Genomic DNA, 15354 nt, shown 5'->3' on the forward strand with positions numbered 1-15354 from the left:
ACACAATACATACATACATACATACATACCTCAAGGTCATGCACTCTCCAGAAGTGCTTCGACTGCTTCCAGTAAAAATGCTCACATATACAAATACATACGTATTTTATCATTTTATTTGTAACTGAAGTTTGAGGAAAGTATAGGTACAAATGAGTTTATAAAATGTACCATTTACTTAGTATGTTACCTCCTATATATGTTATCTTATTTCACTCTAACAACACCTTGCGAGTTCGTGGAGAAAAGGATTCCATACTAAAGACAAGGAAACCGAAATTCAGAGAGGTTAAGTGATTTTTCTCAAGAACACAAAGGTAGTCAGTGGCTGAGCTCAGATTCAAACCCAGCTCTCTCTGCTTCCAAAGTCAGGCTCTTTTCTCTTCTCTGAATAACAGACTTAATGTTTTCTAGCACAACTGTACAACTGCTTATCTGAGAGACTAGAGGACCTCCACATCACTTCGAATTTCTCATTACTCCTAGGCATCTTGGGAATCCTTGGGAGTCGCAAAAGGAGGAGTTTTATATGTATTCAGAGATTGCTTTTTTTTTTTTTTTTTACATGTATGGCCCTGTCTTACCCCACAGCATTCACATGCCAAAGTCCCCCAAAGTCTGTGAAACAATACATAATTTCATAGATCTGAAAGTCACTTATTTTGAGCTCCAAGAATTTGCCCAGAAAATTCCATACATCATGGGATTCTTAGCTTTTATTATGGAGTCCTTTCACACTTTTTGTTTTCTGTAGGCTTTAACCTTTCAGATGTAAAGTTATGACTGGATATGACTTTGAGACTGAACCTCTTCGCTTCTTTGAGCCTGTCAACCTCATTTGCCTGACCTTGTCCTGGCTGGAGCTGAGGTAATTCGGCATCATTTTGCTTGTTTCAGGATCTTGGAGGGTCTTTCTGTAGTTTAACAAAATCCTTTGAATTCCCAAAAGATTTTAATGACACCATAGACCATGGATTTGGAAACTTCACTATACAGTCTTGCTCCTTGGTTATCTCTGAAAGTGTTCAATAAAATCAGCTTCCGGTGTTCCCCATTCCCAAGGGACCATATTCTCAATGTTTCTTGGTCCTGGATGCATGGCTTGTTTTAAAGACAGGAAGGAAGTGTTACCTCCCTTGACCCAACACCCAAGATAACTATTGTTTGAACAGGCTTCTGTAAAGTCCAAGAACTCATAGCCGTCATCTCCTCCTTTATTATCTCCACACCTACTTATTGCCCCCCTCCCCCAACCAAAGAGTGAATGAGGCCTAAGTCCCTTTCTAAGGAGTATGGCCTCCTGCCACATGACAACTCATTTATGTTTTGAGCTTCAAAAGACCAAACCCAAAGAAAGCATGGCATTAACTTTTGCCCTGGTCGAAAGCTTGAAAAGAGAATAAATGAGGAGCGAGGTTACTCGCTTCTCAGGCCAGGTCTTCAGTAGAAGGACGTAGAGGAGGAACTCAATGAAATTACTGACAGGTTTGGGCAGATTAAAGAAGAGAAAGACAGGAGTGGATTCAGGTTTTGTGGGACCCTAAAGCTTATATAATTAGGGGTGCCCCCTTGAATAAAGAATGCAATATTAAAAATATAAAAATAGGCATGAATGTTAATAATCGCAGTGAGAAAAGAACACAAAACAATATATTAATTTAAAACTGGCAAGTAACACAAACATCAAGAAGTCCAGAAAATTAAAAATTTTCTCTAACTGCTTAAAATAGTCTTATCATACTTTTAACATACATTTATTAGCTACCTATTTCATAACATTTTTATAGAAAGAACACAAATATAATACCACCTTTTCTCTAGCATGTTTGATTAAAATTTGTTTTTATAATTAAGAAGTTTGGAAAAGTTTCTTTCCTTTATAAGTTGCTATCAATAATGTCATATAGCTATTTAGGATTGTTTTCAAGTTTGGGGAAACTTCTATGGTCTCTCCTTTAGGAATTCTTTCAAGTGTATTTACAATTTGTAATACTCTACAGGTTTGCGTCTCATAAACACAGAAAGTCTGACAAATTTTATTTCATGAACATTCTATCAAAAATTTAAAAACTATATGTGGCGAATTTACTATTAAATACTCTGCATTACCAAGGTCATTCTCATTTAAGGAGAACTATCCTTTCGAGTATCAGTGATAACCTAATCCTCTACTTACAGTTTTATACTTGGAGTGCTAGAAGAATTTTCAACAGACTAGCTTCAGGCTCCACATATTTCAAACATCGTTTCTCTTCCACTCCCCCACATGTTTCTAATGCTGTTGCAAACTGTTCTCTGACTTATGTCCGAACACTAGGTAAATCTGCCCAGTGGGCTGTGGGAGTATTCATGGAAGCCAATGCTCATCGGGACAGTTATTAATAACTGTATGGAATTTGGTCTGAAAACCACATAAATATATTCCATTTAACCCAACCTAAATATATCTCCAACCCAAGCTCCATTAAAGCAAATACAAAAACACCGAGGACCACTCCCAACACCAACACAAGGAAACTAGAAACAGAGAGCGAGTCAGACTGGAAAAAAATAGCAGTCTCAATTTGTTGCTTAAATGTCTTACTTTTTCAAATTTTATAAACACATGACCTTTGAATACATTCTAATTTCCCTCATGAAGACTTAGAAGAGGCCTGAACAAGTCAGGGACCCTACAGCTTAAGCTTCAAGAGCTCTTGGTAAATCACCCTGGGAAGTAACATTTCAAGGAATGCCAGCAGAAAACAGAGATGGCTGTGTGTAATATGGCCCTCCCACACTGCTGGGCGCTACGAAAGCCCCCAGAACTCCAGGACTCACAGACCACCTGAAGAATAAAGGACGGAGGGAAGAATCCTTAGAACTTGGTTTATCCAAAAGAGGCTGATTTTAAATCTCAGTTTTGATATCAATAAAACAGGGGGCTTGACATAGTGATCAAATTGAATTGCAGAAAAATGAAAGCTACTTTTTACCTGTAGTAGGTTGAAAGAGTCTTCCCAAAATTCACGTCTACCCAGAACCTCAGAATGCAACTTTGAAAATAAGGACTTTGCAGATATAATTAGCTAAAAATCATAGATAAAATCATTCTGGTTTCAGGTTGTAACCTAAATCCAAGGACAGTTGTCCTTATAAGAATAAGAGAGGACACAGAGAGGCACACCCAGAGGAAGCCATATGAAGAAAATTCCAGAACTGTGGGAGAATACATTTCTATGGTTTTAAGCCAAGTTTGTGGTAATTCGTTATAACAGCTCTAGAAAACGAAAACACCTGTGAAATATTCTCACTACAGTTGAAATGATGCAATATTTGTAAATTATTTCCTGGGAATATCTATATCTACATATATATCTATCTATACCTATATCTATAGATACCTGGGGGAAATACATTGTGTGTATGCGCGCGCGCGCGCGTGTGTGTATGTGTGTGTAGTTTTATGTTTCTGCCTTTATCCTGGAACCTCAAGTAAAACCTTGTTGTTGTTTCGTAATCTCCTTGGGAACTTCCGGGGTGTAATCTGAAACGGGCGCCTGTAAGCAGAGAACAGGGAGAGACCAAAGGAAAAGGCAGACCATTTTAATTGGTAGGTGGCAGGTTTCATAAACAAAAAAACTTACTTACAAGACTTGTCTTGGGCGGTCACAAGATGAGTAGTTTTCCACACTGGCCCACCAGAATCTTAAAAGTTTATATAGAGGCTATAACTGGGGTCGGTCGTGCTCACTGGAGGCCTTAACTGGGATTAGTCATGCATCCAGTCCAGATGATCTCAGCACCACACTGTTATCTCAAAGCTGTGTCCTTGGGCAGCTTCTAGCATGGGGAAGTCAAGCAAAGCACACATTCCAGACACAGGGAAACAAATGGGGAGCCTCTAAGTGCCCAGTTCCAGCTCACAGGTCAAACAAGAGGCCCCATCGTCTTGATTACCTTCCCCGACACTTGTTAAATGTTAAAGTAAAGTGTGATCTCAGCCATGCCACGAGCAATCAATGAAGAGCCAGGCTCATGCAGTTAGTGGCCAAGAGCACAGAAGAGAGTGGAGTCTCCTCCCTCAGGCTGGTAATGGAGCAGTCTCCGAAGAAGACCAGGTGTGCTCAGTGGAGACGTGATCCTTGAGAGAGTCGATTGCAGTGTGACTAGAAGGGCAAAATGAAAGTCCTTGCAATAATCCAGTGAGAGGCCATATCATCAGTCCCATCACTTGGCTTGATTGTGCCCTGCTCAGGACAACCAGTCAAGGGGGTAAAATTGTGCTAAAACCAGCCTGTCCTCCCTTCACCAATCTGTCCCAGGCACACCTGCATGGGGTCGTGTCTACCTGGAGGAAGCAGGTTCTTGTTTTCAGTTCTTGCAGAGATGTTGCATGAACTAGGGCAGCCTCAATGCCATGTAGTGTGATTTACACATTAAAAAGTACAACTCTGGAACGTGATAACCAAGTGGAGTACGAGTTGGGGTAAAGAGGATTCAGGCCCACTTGAGGTTACCATTGAGCAGGCTTAAGTGGAGAATGGTCATGAGGTTTTGGGCAGTAGCCCAGATCAGGTGGCTTGTCTCCTGTCACAAAGGTGGGAGGGGGCGTATAGTGCCTTCACAGCATCAGTAATCAGGTGCCTTCGATGGGCATTCATGTCTGCATGCCACGGCATCCAGGAGAGTTGCCCACAGTTAAGTGTGGGCAGAGGAAGAAGATCTGTGTTGCCAAGAGGACTTCATAAACTTGCGGAATGTCCTAGAAACACTTAGACTCCCATGGGTGGGATTTAGAGCAGTACAAATCTGTTAGTGATTACTCCCATCTTATGTACCAATGGTGTAGGATAGAAAACATGGCTTACATCTAGGGTTCTGTTGGCTGGTTCTGTTTACCTACCTGTCTCCCATGATGAATATAAGTTCCTTGGGTCAGGGACCATGTTACATTCCTGTCTGTATCTCCCAGGAACTCCTACAGTGCCGGATATATAGTAGATGCTCAATCTATGTATGTTGAAAGAACAAAGGACAGAAAGCTACAGGACACAGTCACCATCGAACTGGGCACAGCATGTTCCTTCTGACTGATTTCTGGCTACACACTAGTTTGTGTCCTCCAGTCCGATGCTACGGTAGGGCTGAGGCTCTCAGAAAAGGTTGAGATGTGGGAGAGCAGCTGCTGCCACACTTGACAGTCACCTGTGACACTTGAGCACTCTTGACTCACCATCTGCCTAACCGAGCCAGTCCCTTTGGCCTGTGAGCTGGTCATGGAAGGTTTGCTGAGGCAGGTGAGAGGACCAGTGAGAGGAGTGAGGGGTACAGAAACCTAAATGTCACGGGAACCATTGGTTTCTTCTAGTCATGGCTACAATTTGATTTGAAGACGAGGTTAGACTAGATGATCTTCTTTCCAACTCCTTGATTTTATGACCATTATGTCAAAAGAGAAGAATCAGTCTGGGGATTTTGTTGGTAGGCTTATCCACAAATTCCTGGTTTCACCTACAGGTGCCAGGAGACTCAGCCACGAGCTTCAAATTTCAATTAAATGTCTTCTCCCATTTAGCCAAGAACTGCAAACATCTGTTCTTGCTGCCTGGCTAAATGGAGAGTCAACGTTTAACTCATCTGATGTAAATGCCTGTTAATTTACTTTATATGAATTCAGTAGCTATGCACAAGCCTCAATGCATCAAAGGACTTTTTTAAAAGTCTAGGATATTAGGGCCTTTCACCAATTATCAAAAATAGAGCAGAGCAACTTTGGAAAAACATAGCGAAATGTTAGGCAGGGTCTAATCAAGAGTCCCCATGAGCGACCCAATAACTGAGAAGTTCAGAGGAAGGAGATCACTGTAGGCTAGAAGCTACCTATGGACATGACCCAGACCGGAAAAGCTGGGTGGGTTAAGGGAAGTGAAGAGAAGGAAGAGTCATTCTAAACAGGTGGAATGGCATGAGCACATGCCTGGAGGTAGCATAGCTGATACCCCCAAATGTTTCTGTTAGGAATACGAACCAAAAGAAAGTAAGACTAAATAAGTTTGTAGGAAAAAGATTCAATACTCTCCAGAAGAGTGTGTACTTGACGAGGCTGACCAGAATTTGCCAAAACATTCTCATTGGAACGCTAGCCTTGTAATCGTTACTTGACCATGGAAAAAGAGTTCTGTGGTCAAGTAAAACACACAGTCTCAGTTTTCTTCCCATTAGGGGATTTACAATGCACATTAGTATAGTGAAGACTCTGAGTAGTCCTGTAGTAAAGAAATAAATCTGTTTTATTTGGTTTAGAATCCTAATGAACATGAAAAGATGTTCAACATCAGCAGTAGTTAGGACGTGAAAAATTAAAAACATAACACGCCTATTAGAATGGCTAAAAATCCTGGCAGCCTTATGTGTTAGGATGCAGAGTAATGGAACTCTCATATGCTGTCGGTCAGAGTGCAAAATGTCAGCACAACTTTGGGAAACAGTTTGACGTGGTTTTTTTTTCTTCTTAAATAAAGTCAGATATGCACCTTCTTAGCTCAGGCTGCAGTAACAAAATAGCATAGGTTTAAATGACAGAAATTTATTTTCTCACAGTTCTGGAAGCTCGAAGTCTAAGATCAGGGTACTCACGTGGCCAGGTTCTGGTGAGGGCTCCCTCCTGCCTGGCAGACGGCTGCCTTCCCTCTGTCCTCAATTCAGTCTGTAATATACACGACCATAGACCCAGCCATTTCACCCCTAGATATTTACCCAAATGAACTTCGCACAAAACTACTAAAACACAAATGCTTAAAATATTTTATTTACCATCACCTAAAACTGGAAACCACCCAAATATCTTTTGAAGAAGACCACCATGTCACCCCAAAATACGCCACTTTGGTATTAGGATTATTTTGAGCTGAAGGCAATTGAGAATCAACAGGTAAAGGAAGAAGCCTTCTCAGAGTGTCCCTTATCTGACTAAGAGCAGAAATTTCTGAGGAATGAGGACTGCCATAAATTGTCTCTCCTGGGGGAGTTTTATGGCCATGAAAAATATGGAAAGTTGGCACAAAGATGGTTCTGAACAAACTTTACAAAATAACCCTTATCTTCCATTAGTTTCCCCATATACTTTCCTTCCTACAATTTATTGCCACTAGAAGCTCAAAACTCTTTTCTTTTGTCTTGTCCCTTCCCCACAAATTTATGGCCTTTTTGCTAAAATGGTTAAACTTCCAGGTCTGATGGTCTCTTTCAGGTTTTGATTTCTGTGAGGGCCACCCCCATTATGCATACGAAATAAACCTTTTTTTTCCTATTAATCTGTCTTTTGTCAGATCAAGCTGCAGGGCTCCAGCTACTGAACCTAAGACGGTAAAGGAAAAAGTTACTTTTCTTCACCTACACCTTCGATGGATGAATGGATGGACAAACTGGGACATATCCATATGATGGAAAACTACTCCACAACAAAAACAAATGAACTACTGATATATGCAACCACATGGTTGAACATCAAATACATTATGTGAAGGAAAAGAAGTCAGACACAAAAGGCTACATATTGTATAATACCATTCAGATGACATCCTGGAATAGGCAAAACTTACAAGAACAGAAAGCTGATAAGCTGCTGCCAAAGTCTGAGAGTGGGGGAGGGGATGACTCTAAAGGGGCAGGAGAGAAGTTTCTGGAGTGACGAAAATATTTTACATCGTGGTTGTGGTGCCAGCTCCATGGCTATGCATTTGTCAAAACATAGAATTAAATGCATTTAAAAGGTTAATTTTACTGCATATGAGTTATAACAATCATTTTTTTAAAATGAGGATAAAGGGAAAAATGACAGAATGAATGCTAAACAAGGGGGGAAAAAGTCATTCCCATCCGGTGGAACTATTTTTGCATTCCATGGAACATAGTTTGTAAATGGAGTTTGAAATTACAGATTAAGTATTCACACAGTCACACACATTCATCATTTATTATTCATTCCACAAACATTTAGTGAGCACCTACCATGTGCATTGTTCTAAACATTGGGGCCTGTAAGAGCAAAGGCAATTTAAAATAAGAGGCTATTTCTCCCTGTTGAAAATAAGGGAAAATATTTTTCCCCTTCTCCTTATTCTTTCAGAATTTTTCTCTATCCACTTCAAACGTAGGTAAATCTTTTTGATGGCTAAAAGAGTATCTTGCCAGTTGTGCATCTCAAGAATGTTTCTCAGGGATCTGAAAGCCATTTCCTTGAAATGTAATCGTCAAGGAAGAGAATGCTCTTTTCTCCCAGTTTCCTGGAAGGAGAAGGGGCTAAGGCCAGCTATCAACTGACTCCAGATTGCAAAACCTTCCTATGGAAAGAATGGTTTGTGTCCAATTGCAATGTAGTGAGGTTTCTTTCTGTCTTTGCAATCTCTTTAGTGGATGCCTGTGACAAGCATCATATTCTGGCTTAATGTTTATTCAATAATAAATTGTTTTCTTTCCCTCCTACCTTTGTGTAGAGGTTTCTGGGTTGGGGTTTGGGGGAGATTTTGTTTTTAATTATTTCTTTAACAGGTGACAGCAGTAAACAAAGATGAAAAAGCCTTTCTGATTGACACTCACACAGAGGAGTTAATTGATAGGAGTAGAAAAAGGCAATAAAAATTAAGTAGCTTAGACAGATACATAGTATCCTTGACAGTAATAAATGCTATGGGGGGAAATGCAGGAAAAGAGATCAGGGAATATGGGGGGGGGCGGGTAAAAATTTGTAATTGTTAATAAGGTAATCAGAAAAAACCTCATTGAGAAATTGAAATTTTAGTGAAAACTTCAAGGAGATAAAGAAAAGCCATGTGGCTACCTCGGGGAAGAATGGTCCAGGCAAAGAGAACAGCAGGTATGAAAGGCTTGAGGTACAAGTGCAAACCTGACCTCTCCAAGTGAAAAAAACCAGAACACGGCGTTGGGGACCTGGGAGCTCATGCCAGCTCTTGTTTTTCTGCCCAACGAGCCCATTTTCCTTACCTGTTAAATGAAGGCATTCAGCAAGGAGGGGACCCAGATCTCTTCCTCTCAAACCCTGGGTTCTAAATGCTCAGATTTTCTGAGACTGCCGCTTGCCGATCTGCCTATCTGATACCCTTGCCATGCTCATCCTTTTTCCATTCACTCCAAATAGTTTGGAGGAACCTGGCCTTTGCTTCTGTTTATCTGCCCTCAACTCTGACGGTGATTCCATTTCTTCAGCATCTTCTCTAAAGATACTCAGTAATCTCACTTGTTTGAAATCATCTCTAGCCTTTCATCCCTTAATGATTCACTCGAGCTGCCCGAGAAACACCCTCTTTCCCCAGTTTTGAGATGTTGAGGATTGTCAGAGGCTCTATTGATTGAATAGAAGCCCTTCGGTGACAGAAAACTACAGAAAGAACAAAGTAAGAAAAGTTAGAAAGAAGAGAGAGAGAGGCTAAATTCACTTTGCATATTCTGAAATGACTTTAGTATTCATTTATCTATGCAATTAATATGCTGCTATTGCTTTCTTATATACCAGCAATGAAAAGCGGAATATGAAATTGAAAACACAATACCATTTACATTAGCAACACCCTCAAGTGAAATACTTAAGTATAAATCCAACAGAATATGTACAAAATCCACACAAAGAAAACTACGAAACCCCATTGAAAGCTATCACAGAAGGACTAAATAAATGGAGGGCTATTCTGTGTTCATGGAGAGGAAAATTCATTATTGTCAAGATGTCAGTTCTTCCTAACTTGATTTATAGATTCAGTGCACTCTCAATAAAAATCCCAGCATATTATCTTATAGATATCAATAAACTGATTCTAAAGTTTATATGCAGGGGCAAAAGATCCAGAATAGCCAATGCAATATTGTAGGAGAAGAACAAAATTAGAGGACTGACCCTACCCAATTTCAAGGCTTACTACGAAGCGATAGTAATCAAGACAGTGTGATACTGGAGAAAGAATAGACAAATAAATCAATGGGACAGAATAGAGAGCCCAGAAACAGACCCCCGTAAATATAGCCAACTGATCTCTGACAAAGGAGCAAAGGTAGCACAATGGAGAAAAGATTGTCTTTTCAACAGGTGATGCTGAAACAACTGAATATCTACATGCAAAAAAAAAGGTGATTTTAGACACAGACCTTACATCTTTCACAATTGCATACTGCTTTCATTACCATAGTTGTACTCTAGCTTGTTTTATGACCAGAGACTAAATATTCTTCCAAATTATTTTGGACACCCGCAGTTATTCGCAGTCTTATGGCTACATGCTGAATTTCAGCCATGTTTAAGAACTTGGCCTCTTTAGCACAGTTAAGATGGACAGTGTAATTTGAAGTCATTGCGGAGAATGAAGTTTCTCTTAGGTTAAACTTATAACTTTGTTTTTCTTTTTAAAAAGATAAACATTACGCAGCTTCTACTGAAAGTCCCTAGAAAATTTTGATAAATTCTGGAGGCTGAATAAGTTATTTTATTAAGGAGTCACGCCAATTTCTCGGAGCTTTGAAAATTTTATAATTTACTCTGTGCGATGAGGCAATTTGTAATACTTGGCCAGGCAGCTTATGCATACATGGTGACTTTCATGCCAACATAGTAAAGCAGTGCAATCTTTGTGAAAACATTTTCAGTGACCATTAGGGACACAAATATACATTAACAGTGTGTGGTGCCATCAATGCAAATAATGGTACAGAATTAGCAAAGAGGATGAAGAAAGTGTGTGTGGCCACAGGCAATGCCAACCATGTTGGCACGTCACTCCAGCAGCTGGCATTACAGATCCCAATTTCATAAATGTTAACATGTGAAAAAATAAAGTGAATCTTCAACTAGAGGAAATCCAGCAGTTTCCAAAAATCACAAGGCCGCGAGAATTCTATTTGGCCTGCAGAGCAGAAGCATGTCCACCAGCTAAAAGCTGTGTCTATCTCTACCCTTTCTGCCATCTCACTTTTCCTTCCAGGTCCAACCCTGGAGATGATAAAGTCCCAGCTTAGAGAGAAAACCAATCTAAAAAGGAAGAAGAAGACAATAGTTATGCTTATTTCAAGTTTCCAGCCTAAACTACCATTAGGCTATCGTCTAGATCTGACTTCATTTCCTGAAATCTCCTAATGTGTATTTTCATGGCTGTGCTAGGATTTACAGGCTCCCTTTTCCAGGGTCTTGAACTTTATTAGAATTAGTATGGACGCACAGATATTGTGAAACATCCCCCATATCTGATAAAGGAATTAAGAATTAATCCTATAAAAGTATTTTGCAGTTGTGTGTGTTCACGCATGGTTATTTTTGCTTTGGGTATTTTTTGTTTCTTTCTTTTTAATGAAGTTATAAAGCAAAGAGCCTTTTAATTGTGGTTACAAGTTCTCACACAGCAAAGCCCCGCCCTTCCTGTTTTAGCTCTCTTGCTGCCCTGACAAAATTCCCAGCTTTATAAGAAAGTTAAGTCCCTCAGTCTGGAACTAGGTGACAAGAACCTACAGAGGAGGGCAAAGCCAAACCAGGCCAAGATGTAGGTATCTGCAAGGAATTTACACAAAGCTCTGGAAGAAAAAGTCCCCTTGTAGGGGCTAAGTGCCTGCCTCACGCACAGCCAGTCTCATGGTGAGAATGAACACGCTTTTCGTATATCTCTGCAGTCACCTGCCCCTGCTGGTGTAGGCAGCACTGTAGACCCCCGGGGCCGTGAAACCTGCAGGCAGGGCCCCAGGCCTTTACTCCTCCGCCCTCACTCCTCCCTGCCTTAGCAGCACTTGGTTGCTGGACAGGAAAGAGCAACATCTCTGTTAGGGCAGCTAGAAACCCTTCCCTCTCATTTCTGGCCGTGGAATCCTCCACTTTTACTCACTTCACTCACCACACAAGTTTTCAGATATTTCTTACTTATTTGAGTTGATTTCTTTTATGGAAAAAAAGCCTCATTTTCCATTACCGACTATCTCGGCGTGGTGTTCTTGGAGGACTGGGCTTTCCCACCCACTGACTGGACATCATAGGTGGACGAGCGTGCAGTCCTGCCAGAACCAGTGGCCCTGAACTGGGGCAGCACTGCTGAAAACAAAAAGAACTCATTTAGAAGAACAGACATTTGATCTAAAGAAGAGGTCATCACTGCTTCACAGTGATATATATGTGTAAATGCATCTTTTGCAGCTGCCTGTGTTAACCAGCCATTTTCAAGCACATTTTCTTAAAATAACTAACTTTTGAGGTCGATGCTGATACTTCTTTAACAAATTTTGTCCACGGGTTTTCTTGTGGTCAGCGATATCACCACAGTCCCTTGTTGGACGGTGAATGTTTGCAAACATTTTGTGCAAATTACCTATCGAATCACATTCATCCTCAACTTCCTTGAGAATCAAAAAGATAATACCTTTTTCATTAAGCGTGCACTTTTTTTAAAAAAAAGGAAACCATTGTTGTCAAAATAAATAGCTGTTGGTTTTAGACCACACAGTAAATGACGAAACCACTGCAGCAAGAGCATTCGAGGTGCTTTGTACACGCTCTACGGAAGGAGCCTTCGGTTTTTGTTTGTGGCACGTATTTCATGTACAACTAACCTATAATTTCCCATGTTTCCCATTGACCTTGCCACATGGCAATGCGATGACGTTCCACATCCCACACGCACAGATGAAGTGGCCGGCGGGAGCAGTAGCATCAAATCCCTCTCCAGAGGAACAGACACTTGAAAGAACTCCCTATCCCCAGACACTTGTGTCTGAAAACACATTTTATTTTAAGCATCTCACGCACTGTCCTTAAAAGGAGATCTTAGTTATGTTGTGTCTGGAAAGGGTCAGGAATACATGGTAAAGTGAAAACTGTTTTCACTGCACGTGCATCTCGTACTATGAGGTGAGACCGTGGAGAAACTACAATAAAAGCAGAGATCTACCAAATTTATCCAGGTTAACTTAACGTGACCACAAATATAAATATATGATTAATTTTTCAAAATGATCCATGTTCATTATATTTGAAAAGATATAATTTCTACCTTATTTATTAAATTATTCTACCTTATTTATTAAATTGTTTAAAACACTTATATCTTTATTTTCATTCTGTTGGACCTGCTATGCTGAGTGTGGTAGTAAAGTTTTTTGCTACTACTATGTTTCTATTTCTATTCTCATCTCACATCATTTCTGCTTTATATTGGGAGTTGCTGTATTATTTGGTACATAAATGTTTCTAATTATCTTCATCGTGAATTGTAGTTTTTATCCTTATATAGTATACTTTTTTTTTGTCTCATTTACAGCTTTTTGGCTTGAATTCCTTTTGTCCGATGTAAGAATCACTACTCAGCCTTCTTATGTTTTCACTTTTCTGGTATACTTTGCCCATTTCTTTATTTTCGGTCTTTTGAATCACTGTATTTGAGTTGTGTCTATTAAATATAATCTTCAGTCAGGTTTTTGCCTTGTGAGACAATTTGAGAATTGGCTCATTTTTCACTACAAGAAAGGAAGACAAACCAGCAAAATCCATTCCGTTTATTGAGATGAATCCTATGTTTAGTCTCTAGACTGTCATAGTATTTTGTTATAATTACTTTATGTGTTATATTTAATGTATTTCTTTATTCAGCATATTTTCTTCGCTATTCGTTTTTTTCATTTCTTTTGGCATTTCAGAATGTCTGTTTGTTCCAGTGGTCGTCTTTGTATTTATTCCATTTATAATGCCCTAATCTCCTTTTTTTCTTACTGAAACTTTACTATCTGGTGTGCCCATATCTATTCTTCACCTATTATGTATGTAACTGTCAATTTTACTGTTTCGCCTTCTTGTTTCTCTCCTTTTCCTTCTTTTTTTCTTGGTCATATGATTTTCACTTTTCCAGAACACATAATGTATAAACACTATATTCAATCCATGTCCACACTCTTGTTATAGTCTTAGCTATACAATTAATATATAATTGTATAATTATACATTATATTTATATGTAACATATAAATATATATAAAATGTAATTGTGTAATTATATATTTAAATAATAATTAAGATAATGTAATATTACAATAAAATTTCACCATAAAATACAGTTTCACCAGCAGTCCTTTTGCTAAAGGTTTTACAGTTATCACTTGGTTAGATCAAGTTCGTTCTCTAAAATAGTCCTGCTGCGCATGTGTACAGTATTCCGAGTTATTGCATGTTGAAACTATTTCCTTTAACCTTGATACTTGAAGGACAGCTTGGCTGAACAGAAAATCTTTAGCTCACGTTCCTTGCTCTTAAGTCCCTTAAAAAATGCTGCCCCATGATTAGTGGCTTTGTAACTTGCTCATAAGAAGTCTGAAGCTAGTTTAATGTTCTTACCCTTATAAGTAATCTGACCTTTCAGCTTGGAGACCCTGTAGTTGGTCAAATCAATGTGTCCTTGTTCAAAACCCCGGAAGATGGGAATGTGACTTTATTTGGAAAAAGGGTCTTTGTAAATGTGATTAAGGATATCGAGATTAGGTCATCCTAGATATCCTGGTGGTCCCTAAAGTCAATGACAAAGGTTCGTATAAGAAATAGGTAGAGGGAAGTAGATTTGAGAGAGACAGCAGACTGAATACATGGAGATAAATGGCCTCCATGTGAAAGCAGTGGCAGAGGTTGGAGTGATGCTGCCACAACCCCAGAAAACCTGGAGCCACCAGAGAAGCTGGAAGAGGCAGGAAGGATCCTCCCTTAAAGCCTTCAGAGGGAGCACGGGTCTATAGGCACCTTAATTTTCAACTTCTGGCTCCCAAACTATAAAAATTAAGTTTCTGCGGTAAGCCGTTAGAGCAAACCTAGGCAATTAATACAGGCCCCGAAGATAGTGTGTGTCTTTATAACCTCACCGTTTACTAGAAAATGTCTCAAAGTTGTTTTTTCTAGATAAATTTTCTTAGATATACAGTAGGCCTTTTCATTATGTAGATTTATTTACATTTTCTCCTATTTCTGCAGTTTTCTGGAGAACTGAACCCAGGTTTGTCTGATTTCAAAAACCTAATCTCTTCCCACTACATAATGTTGCCTTCTCACACACCACAGAATGTATATGATGAAGATTTCATTCTCTGGATAGTCTTACCTTGGATTTTTTACTTTCTTTGGTATTCTTGGCAAAGAGTGGTTTCCTCGAGGTTATACACGTCCTGAATAGGCACTCAGTGTCCATTCCCACTTCCTTTTAGTGTACCTTCCTCTAGCGCAGAGGTAGGCAATCTAGAACTGTATTTTCTAGACTTCCTTGCAGTTGGGCTTCTAACTGTGGATTACATTCAGCCAGTGGCATGCACTTGCATGAGACTGGAAGTCAGAACTGAAGCGGAAATCACCTTCCT

This window comes from Pteropus alecto, unplaced genomic scaffold (genome assembly GCF_000325575.1).
Source record: "Pteropus alecto unplaced genomic scaffold, ASM32557v1 scaffold24, whole genome shotgun sequence".
Taxonomy (NCBI): Eukaryota; Metazoa; Chordata; class Mammalia; order Chiroptera; family Pteropodidae; genus Pteropus; species Pteropus alecto.